This window comes from Oncorhynchus keta, chromosome 6 (genome assembly GCF_023373465.1).
Source record: "Oncorhynchus keta strain PuntledgeMale-10-30-2019 chromosome 6, Oket_V2, whole genome shotgun sequence".
NCBI lineage: Eukaryota > Metazoa > Chordata > Actinopteri > Salmoniformes > Salmonidae > Oncorhynchus > Oncorhynchus keta.
Genome location: NC_068426.1, coordinates 40984140 through 40994655, shown reverse-complemented (window position 1 = coordinate 40994655; position 10516 = coordinate 40984140).

The following is a 10516-nucleotide window of genomic DNA, read 5'->3' as shown; positions in this document are numbered from 1 at the left end:
CTATACACACACACTGTAACACTGAAGAGACATGCTAGCACATGCCCTCTATACACACACACTGCCCTCTATACACACACACACTGACATAACACTGAAGAGACATGCTAGCACATGCCCTCTATACACACACACTGTAACACTGAAGAGACATGCTAGCACATGCACCCTCTATACACACACACTGTAACACTAACGAGACATGCTAGCACATGCCCTCTATACACACACACTGTAACACTGAAGAGACATGCTAGCACATGCCCTCTATACACACACACTGTAACACTGAAGAGACATGCTAGCACATGCCCTCTATACACACACACTGTAACACTGAAGAGACATGCTAGCACATGCCCTAACACTATAGCACACACACACACTGTAACACTGAAGAGACATGCTAGCACATGCCCTCTATACACACACTGTAACACTATAGCACACACACACACTGTAACACTGAAGAGACATGCTAGCACATGCCCTCTATACACACACACTGTAACACTGAAGAGACATGCTAGCACATGCCCTCTATACACACACACTGTAACACTGAAGAGACATGCTAGCACATGCCACTGTAACACTGAAGAGACATAGCACACACACACACTGTAACACTGAAGAGACATGCTAGCACATGCCCATGCCCTCTATACACACACACACACTGTAACACTGAAGAGACATGCTAGCACATGCCCTCTATAACACACACACTGTAACACTGACACTGAAGAGACATGCTAGCACATGCCCTCTATACACACTGTAACACTGAAGAGACATGCTAGCACATGCCTCTATAACACTGAAGAGACATGCTAGCACATGCCCTCTATACACACGCTGTAACATTGTTGTATGGTGGGATTTATGCACAATGAGTAAGTCGCTTTGGATAAAAGGTCTGCTAAATGGCATATATTATTATTATATGGCCAATATGCCACGTCTAAGGGCTGTTCTTAGGCACGACGCATCATGGAGTGCCTGGACGCAGCCCTTAGCTGTCGTATATCGGCCATATAACACAACCCCCCCTGAGGTGTTTTGTCATACCCTTGGTATACGGTCCGATATGCCACAGCTGTCAGCCAATCAGAATTCAGGGTTCGAACCACCCAGTTTATAATACATTTTGTTGTTGAAATGTTATATGATGTACAATTATTTACAACAAATGTGTGCTTTAATGTGTCTGGACCCAAGGAAGAGTAGCTAATAAATACAGTACAAATGTAACAACTAATTTCAACGCACTGCTATCAAGGCAGGCAAATCAAATTGTGTTGACTTTACTGTGAAATGCTTGTTTTTACGAGCCCTTCCCAATGATGCAGAGTTATGCAAATGTTTTTACTTGGACTGCTTTTGACCTTTGAACCCTTCAACCCGTAGACTATTATTTGGCGACCGTACCGTTGTCTAGATTAATACATTACACGAATCTGTAGGCTGAACTAGATGAGATGGGCATCATGTTGCTTTTTGTGTGCAACTTTGTAGCAATTCACACCTTTCACCACCAGAGGTCAGCACCGTCTTAACTATTTATAGAGTTACTATTTCGTGTGAGTGCATTTAGTGTCTAGGAATGGGCGTCTGTGCCTGTGCAAGTCTGGCAGCGGGTGGTGATGGCGGCGAGTAGTGTGATTTGGAGTAGCAACAGCTGCGCTGGAATGCGATCAATATGGTTGATAGTGCTGATGATATGGGCGGGGAGGACATGAATGGTCTGTAGTGGAATGTAATAGGAAAAAGAGATCATGATGCTACTGAAAGCAGTGGCGCTTCCAGTGTAGAGTGGTGAAGGAAGGGAACGAATAATGATGTGTTGGAGTGGAAAGTTGCGAAGGTGTTTGATGTGACCACAGGGACGCAGCTACACCCTATCCGATTAACTTAAAAAAAGGAGGTGAAGTTAAACTAACCCGGTTCCTTGGAAATGGTAGAATGCTAATATTCTGTGCTAGCCACGCTCTGCATGGGAAGATTCTTCAACTGGAAACTCAATGAGAAGAAGACCAAAAGCCTTGTCCTCAGAGCTTATGCTAAATTGAGGGGAGACATTTCTGGGGACACTCTATGTCCATAGATGATATTAACGAACATGTGAAGGGAGGCAGAGTGATCGAGGCCAAAAGGTTGATCAGTCGGAAAGAGGGTCAAAGAAATGAAAGCTTATCAGTACTGCTGAGGTTTGAGAAGGTTTTGCCAATGGGATATTTCTATAATGAACGTTTTGCCAATGGGATATTTCTATAATGAAGGTTTTGCCAATGGGATATTTCTATAATGAAGGTTTTGCCAATGGGATATTTCTATAATGAAGGTTTTGCTTGCAAAAGTACAGGACGTTTGACTGAGAATTGCAGTGTTTTAAATGACATAGATTGGAACATGTATCTGTTCAGTGTAAAGAAAATAAAAGATGTGCCAAGTGTGGAGGGGAACATGATTAAGGTTACTATAGGAACAACGTGAAGGCTAAGTGTTGTAATTGTGGAGGGGAACATGATTAAGGTTACTATAGGAACAACGTGAAGGCTAAGTGTTGTAAGTGTGGAGGGGAACATGATTACGGTTACTATAGGAACAATGTGAAGGGTTACTATAGGAACAACGTGAAGGCTAAGTGTTGTAATTGTGGGGGGGAACATGATTAAGGTTACTATAGGAACAACGTGAAGGCTAAGTGTTGTAATTGTGGAGGGGAACATGATTAAGGTTACTATAGGAACAACGTGAAGGCTAAGTGTTGTAATTGTGGGGGGGAACATGATTAAGGTTACTATAGGAACAACGTGAAGGCTAAGTGTTGTAATTGTGGAGGGGAACATGATTAAGGTTACTATAGGAACAACGTGAAGGCTAAGTGTTGTAAGTGTGGAGGGGAACATGATTACGGTTACTATAGGAACAATGTGAAGGGTTACTATAGGAACAACGTGAAGGCTAAGTGTTGTAATTGTGGAGGGGAACATGATTAAGGTTACTATAGGAACCACGTGAAGGCTAAGTGTTGTAAGTGTGGAGGGGAACATGATTACGGTTACTATAGGAACAACGTGAAGGCTAAGTGTTGTAATTGTGGAGGGGAACATGATTAAGGTTACTATAGGAACAACGTGAAGGGTTACTATAGGAACAACGTGAAGGCTAAGTGTTGTAATTGTGGAGGGGAACATGATTAAGGTTACTATAGGAACAACGTGAAGGCTAAGTGTTGTAAGTGTGGAGGGGAACATGATTAAGGTTACTATAGGAACAACGTGAAGGGTTACTATAGGAACAACGTGAAGGCTAAGTGTTGTAATTGTGGAGGGGAACATGATTAAGGTTACTATAGGAACAATGTGAAGGGTTACTATAGGAACAACGTGAAGGCTAAGTGTTGTAAGTGTGGAGGGGAACATGATTAAGGTTACTATAGGAACAATGTGAAGGGTTACTATAGGAACAACGTGAAGGCTAAGTGTTGTAAGTGTGGAGGGGAACATGATTAAGGTTACTATAGGAACAACGTGAAGGCTAAGTGTTGTAATTGTGGAGGGGAACATGATTAAGGTTACTATAGGAACAATGTGAAGGCTAAGTGTTGTAATTGTGGAGGGGAACATGATTAAGGTTACTATAGGAACAACGTTGAAGGCTAAGTGTTGTAATTGTGGAGGGGAACATGATTAAGGTTACTATAGGAACAATGTGAAGGCTAAGTGTTGTAAGTGTGGAGGGGAACATGATTAAGGTTACTATAGGAACAATGTGAAGGGTTACTATAGGAACAACGTGAAGGCTAAGTGTTGTAAGTGTGGAGGGGAACATGATTAAGGTTACTATAGGAACAATGTGAAGGCTAAGTGTTGTAATTGTGGAGGGGAACATGATTAAGGTTACTATAGGAACAACGTGAAGGCTAAGTGTTGTAATTGTGGAGGGGAACATGATTAAGGTTACTATAGGAACAACGTGAAGGCTAAGTGTTGTAATTGTGGAGGGGAACATGATTAAGGTTACTATAGGAACAATGTGAAGGCTAAGTGTTGTAATTGTGGAGGGGAACATGATTAAGGTTACTATAGGAACAACGTGAAGGCTAAGTGTTGTAATTGTGGGGGGAACACAATGCAACATTTGGTGGACGCCAGGTGCAGAGCGAGGCTCGGAGACATAGAGTAAATCATGATGTCTCGTATGCAGAGGCTGTAAAACCAGATTGGTAGAACTACTAGGTGGACTGATGGAGCTACCATGGCTGCTCCCGTCGTAAGTAGATTTACTGGTGCTTCTACTAATCCTGACATGATTTAGAGGCATGTTCAGAACTTGCTGTGTCACGAGTGTGCTGTGTCACGAGTGTGCTGTGTCACGAGTGTGCTGTGTCACGAGTGTGCTGTGTCAAATGACACTTTGATAGTAAATAAAATGTACTTTTCTAGCTTTCATTGGAAAGGTTCTCAACCCAACCCGGATTGTGGAAAGCAGAAATGCCGGGTTGAAGATGATTGTGGATACGGCAACAGAGTAATTAGCGGTAACAGACGTTACCGTCTCAGCATGGTAGAGAAGAAGTTGTTTTGCGGACCGCCATTATACCGGAGAAGTATCTCGACTGGTAGCCACATTCTCACGACGGACCTGCGGCTTTTACACTGAGAAAGGATGAGGAGATATAAAATGTGAAGACGCTTCCTTGTTTACAAGCAAAGATTTGTCCATTTCCTGTTTTAATCATCTTATTTGGTGAGGTTGTCGTGGAAATTTCCTCTATTTACCAAATCATGGGAGCAAACCACACACACACGTCAGAGTTAGTTATCAAAGTCCATCTTTAATTATACGAGCTCTTATCACAATCCTGTGACTCTCAGATAAATTCAGTGTCTCCCCAGTGAATTTTCCGAGAACCCCTTACAATGCAACTGAGTTCCTTTAATAGCAAAGACATACATAGTCAGACAGCATAGACATAATTCATCGTTCAGCTTTGTCTCCTTTCTCAAACCACAGAACCATAAACCAAATCCTCCATATCAACAGGCATATATCAAATTGTCATTTAGATACAACCCACTCTAAATACAAACTCCTGGACAAGCTCACGGAGAGGAGGGTGAGGCTATAGGTTAAGATAAAAGCAACATTAGAGGGAGCATAGAATGATTCCAGACACTGCAACCCTCCTTTTCCCACTGGGAAAAGGTAGGGAGTAAAAGATATGTTTACACATGATGACACTTTGACCTCTCCCCTCTCTGCGGCCCATGCAACTTAGTCTTAACATAGAACAGATAACTGCAACCTCGCCACAGTATTATACAAAAATAACTTACACACATTTGATGAATATTAAACATCTTACAAATGTTACCAACAAATTCTGATCCTTCCACGACAAGGTGGCAACAAACACACAGGCATTGCAAATGTTAGGCACTTTACATCCAGGGATCGTCGTTCTGCGGCCATTGCACCAGACACTGAAGGGCGGCCTGTCACTGTCCTGTCTCGTCTGTACGTTCTGTCATTGTTATGTGTGATGTGAAGCTCCTCTATTGATGGGATAATGGGATATTTCTATAATGAAGACTGTTTTCTTGACGCCGTGCCACTCCATTTTCTCTACATTGCTCCCAACGTTGGCCAATTTCAGCTCTAGCCAATGAGTTTCAGCCCTTCACACTCCATTTTCTCTACATTGCTCCCAACGTTGGCCAATTTCAGCTCTAGCCAATGAGTTTCAGCCCTTCACACTCCATTTTCTCTACATTGCTCCCAACGTTGGCCAATTTCAGCTCTAGCCAATGAGTTTCAGCCCTTCACATTTGAGTGACAGCTAGCAAGAGGCCTGCCCAGCGTTAGGTTGCAGGGCGGGCCCAACGGATCCGCAGACATGAGAGAGAGAGAGAGCAATGACATGGTGCACTATATCTGCATATACAGTATGTGATGTAGTACGCCATTTTCTGGGACCACTTTTCGCTCATGAGTGCCACTTTCAGAACTACTGGCTTAAAAGTATACAAAAGTACCAGAGAATCTCTTGAAGAGTAAAGGTTTAGGCCAAATGGTTAAAATCGTTGCATTTGAAAAGCGCTGTCCTCGCCAGCATGACCGGATAGTGACGTCCACCCCAGTCCCACGTCTCTCAAGCCGCTGTCCTGTCGTAGCCTACCGCAAGACTGCATCTGAAAGAGGTCTAAAATGCATTCTATTGTTTTGTGTCCTATAGGGTGTCATTTCTGACACATTTACCACATTCATTGGTTGTTGGTGCTAATTGTTCTAATCTTAAACCCCCCGAATGAATCAGACGACTCATACACACATTACTAGGCTACTACTGTCTGTGCATCAATAGGCCTGTCCTCTTGAGACACTTTCCTGCAAGCCACAGGAAAGTACAACTCACTATCTGGTTATGGCAGAGTGTATTGAAGTAAAGAGCTTACGATAATTGTAACCCCTCACACTCTATAGGGCTAAATGGAAATGTTTCTTACGGAAGAAATATGTAAATGCAAACCTCAGCGGTACTGATAAGATTTCATTTCTTTGACCCTCTTTCCGTCTGATCAACCTTTTTGGCCTTTTTGTGCACACTTTCGAGAATATTCTTAAGTCATTTAAATTCACTTTTAAGACTCAAAAGATTCTTCAACTGTAAGGTGCTTTTTTTCCCCCCTCTTTCCTAGCTGTGCCATTTAGGAACTAGAGTAAGCACACTTGTAGTTGTTTTGTTTGGAACACAACCCTGCGTCCCCACCTTTACACAACTACTGTTGTTGTTTATGCAATTCAAAAAAATGGTGCATTATAAAACCAAATCTGGTTCAGGTGGGCATAATTTGAAAGCTTGTTCTATTGCCAAAATGACTAGCTAAATGATCAAATATGTTAGGCTTTCACGAGGCAATTCAAAGAAGCATAACGTGATTTTGGTGCGCAAAGAATGGAATCATGAGAGCGTTCGGATGCAAGGTCCTCGGCAATCTTTCTTCATAATACAACTAACATAGGCATCAAAGTGGTATTTACACAGAGTCCTCATAATTTATAGCATTTCCCTCACTCAGACAACAATAAAATAACTACATTGCCAAATGGTGGGAGGGATGGGGGCAACTCAAACAGGAAGTACCAGAACAAAAACTCAAACAGGACTGTTTCGCGAGCACAGACTGGAAGCCTATAGGGATGAGGTCAGAGATCTGGTAAGGGGTGCCAGGACAACAACCTCTCCCTCAACTTCAGCAAGACAAAGGATTGTGGACTACAGGAAACAAAGTACGCCCCAATCTACACCAATGGCGCTGTAGTGGAGTGGATCGAGAGCTTCGAAGTTCCTTGGTGTCAGGTGTAATTAGGAATTAGCACGGTCCTCACAGTTGTGAAGATGGCCCATCAGCGTCTCTTCCCCCCTCAGGAGGCAGAAAAGATTTTGTCATGGGCCCTCAGATCCTCCTACTAACTCTCTTGCACTCTGCACACACTGGACTCTACCCACACACTACATAACCCCATACACACACATGAATACTGACACCACACACACATGAATACTGACACCACACACACATGAATACTGACACCACACACACATGAATACTGACACCACACACACATGAATACTGACACCACACACACATGAATACTGACACCACACACACATGAATACTGACACCACACACACATGAATACTGACACCACACACACATGAATACTGACACCACACACACATGAATACTGACACCACACACACATGAATACTGACACCACACACACATGAATACTGACACCACACACACATGAATACTGACACCACACACACATTTACACTCACCACATACGCTGCTGCTACGGTGTCTTATCTATCCTGTTGCCTAGTAACTTTACCTACACTGAATTCCATACATTAGGAACACCTTCCTAATATTGAGTTGCACCCCCTTTTGCCCTCAGAACAGCCTCAATTCGTTGGGGGCATGGACTCTACAAGGTGTCGAAAGCGTTCCACAGGGATGCTGGCCCATGTTGACTCCAATGCTTCCCGCAGTTAAATTTTGCTGGACCCCAGGAAGAGTATCTGCTGCGTTGGCGAATGGGGATCCATAATAAATACAGCTGTATCAAGTCGGCTGGCTGTCCTTTGGGTGGTGGACCATTCTTGATACACACTAGAAACTGTTGAGTGTGAAAGACCCAGCAGCGTTGCAGTTCTTGACACACTCAAACCGGTGTGGCCTGGCGCCTACTGCCACGCCCCGTTCACAGGCAAAATCATGTATCTTGCCCATTCACCCTCTGAATGGCACTTCTTCACAATCCATGTCTCAATTGTCTCAATGCTTAAAAATCCTTCTTTAACCTGTCTCCTCCCCTTCATCTACACTGACTAAAGTGGATTTAACAAGTGACATCAAGAAGGGCTCATAGCTTTCACCTGGATTCACCTGGTCATTCTATGTCATGGAAAGAGCAGGTATTCCTAATGCTTTGTACACTCAGTGTATATGTACACAGCTACCTCAATTACCTTGTACCCCTGCACATCGACCTGGTACGGGTACTCCCTGTATAACGCCATGTTACTTTTTTACTCATTATTCGTTATTCAGTGTGTATTTATTCCTCATGTCACTTTTTTTTTTTAATGAAATAGTATTTTTGCTCTTTATCTCAACTCTGCATGGTTGGAATCCATAAGTAACCATTTCTCTGTTAGTCTACACCTGGGTCACTAGACTATATAGTGAACATGTAGTGACCCTTCCAGGCTTCATGGTGAGGGCAGAGACAGACTGGCCCTCTAGTGACTATAGTCTAGTGACCCTTCCAGGCTTCATGGTGAGGTGCAGAGTCAGACCCTTGGCTTCCTCTAGTGACTGATAGTCTAGTGACCCTTCCAGGCTTTCATGGTGTAACTGTTTGTATAGTGACTATAGTGACTATAGTCTAGTGACCCTTCCAGGCTTCATTGTGTAACTGTTTGTATAGTGACTATAGTGACTATAGTCTAGTGACCCTTCCAGGCTTCATGGTGTAACTGTTTGTATAGTGACTATAGTGACTATAGTCTAGTGACCCTTCCAGGCTTCATGGTGTAACTGTTTGTTTGTATAGTGACTATAGTCTAGTGACCCTTCCAGGCCATGGTGTAACTGGCTAGTGACTATTGTAGTCTAAGTGACCCTTCCAGGCTTCATGGTGTAACTGTTTGGTGACTATAGTGACTATAGTCTAGTGACCCTTCCAGGCTTCATTGTGTAACTGTTTGTATAGTGACTATAGTGACTATAGTCTAGTGACCCTTCCAGGCTTCATTGTGTAACTGTTTGTATAGTGACTATAGTGACTATAGTCTAGTGACCCTTCCAGGCTTCATGGTGTAACTGTTTGACTATAGTGACTATAGTCTAGTGACCCTTCCAGGCTTCATTGTATAGTGACTATAGTGACTATAGTCTAGTGACCCTTCCAGGCTTCATGGTGTAACTGTTTGTATAGTGACTATAGTGACTATAGTCTAGTGACCCTTCCAGGCTTCATGGTGTAACTGTTTGTATAGTGACTATAGTGACTAGGCTTCAGTAACTGTTTGTATAGTGACCCTTCCATAGTGGCTTCATCCAGGGTGTAACTGTTTGTATAGTGACTATAGTGACTATAGTCTAGTGACCCTTCCAGGCTTCATTGTGTAACTGTTTGTATAGTGACTATAGTGACTATAGTCTAGTGACCCTTCCAGGCTTCATGGTGTAACTGTTTGTATAGTGACTATAGTGACTATAGTCTAGTGACCCTTCCAGGCTTCATGGTGTAACTGTTTGTATAGTGACTAGGCTTAGTGACTATAGTCTAGTGACCCTTCCAGGCTTCATTGTGTAACTGTTTGTATAGTGACTATAGTGACTATAGTCTAGTGACCCTTCCAGGCTTCATGGTGTAACTGTTTGTATAGTGACTATAGTCTAGTGACCCTTCCAGGCTTCATTGTGTAACTGTTTGTATAGTGACTATAGTGACTATAGTCTAGTGACCCTTCCAGGCTTCATGGTGTAACTGTTTGTATAGTGACTATAGTGACTATAGTCTAGTGACCCTTCCAGGCTTCATGGTGTAACTGTTTGTATAGTGACTATAGTGACTATAGTCTAGTGACCCTTCCAGGCTTCATGGTGTAACTGTTTGTATAGTGACTATAGTGACTATAGTCTAGTGACCCTTCCAGGCTTCATGGTGTAACTGTTTGTATAGTGAGTGACTATAGTCTAGTGACCCTTCCAGGCTTCATTGTGTAACTGTTTGTATAGTGACTATAGTGACTATAGTCTCAGTGACCCTTCCAGGCTTCATTGTGTAACTGTTGTAGTGACTGTTTGACCCTTCCAGGCTTAGTGACTATAGTGACTATAGTCTAGTGACCCTTCCAGGCTTCATGTAACTGTGTAACTGTTTCCAGGCTTCATAGTGACTATAGTGACTATAGTCTAGTGACCCTTCC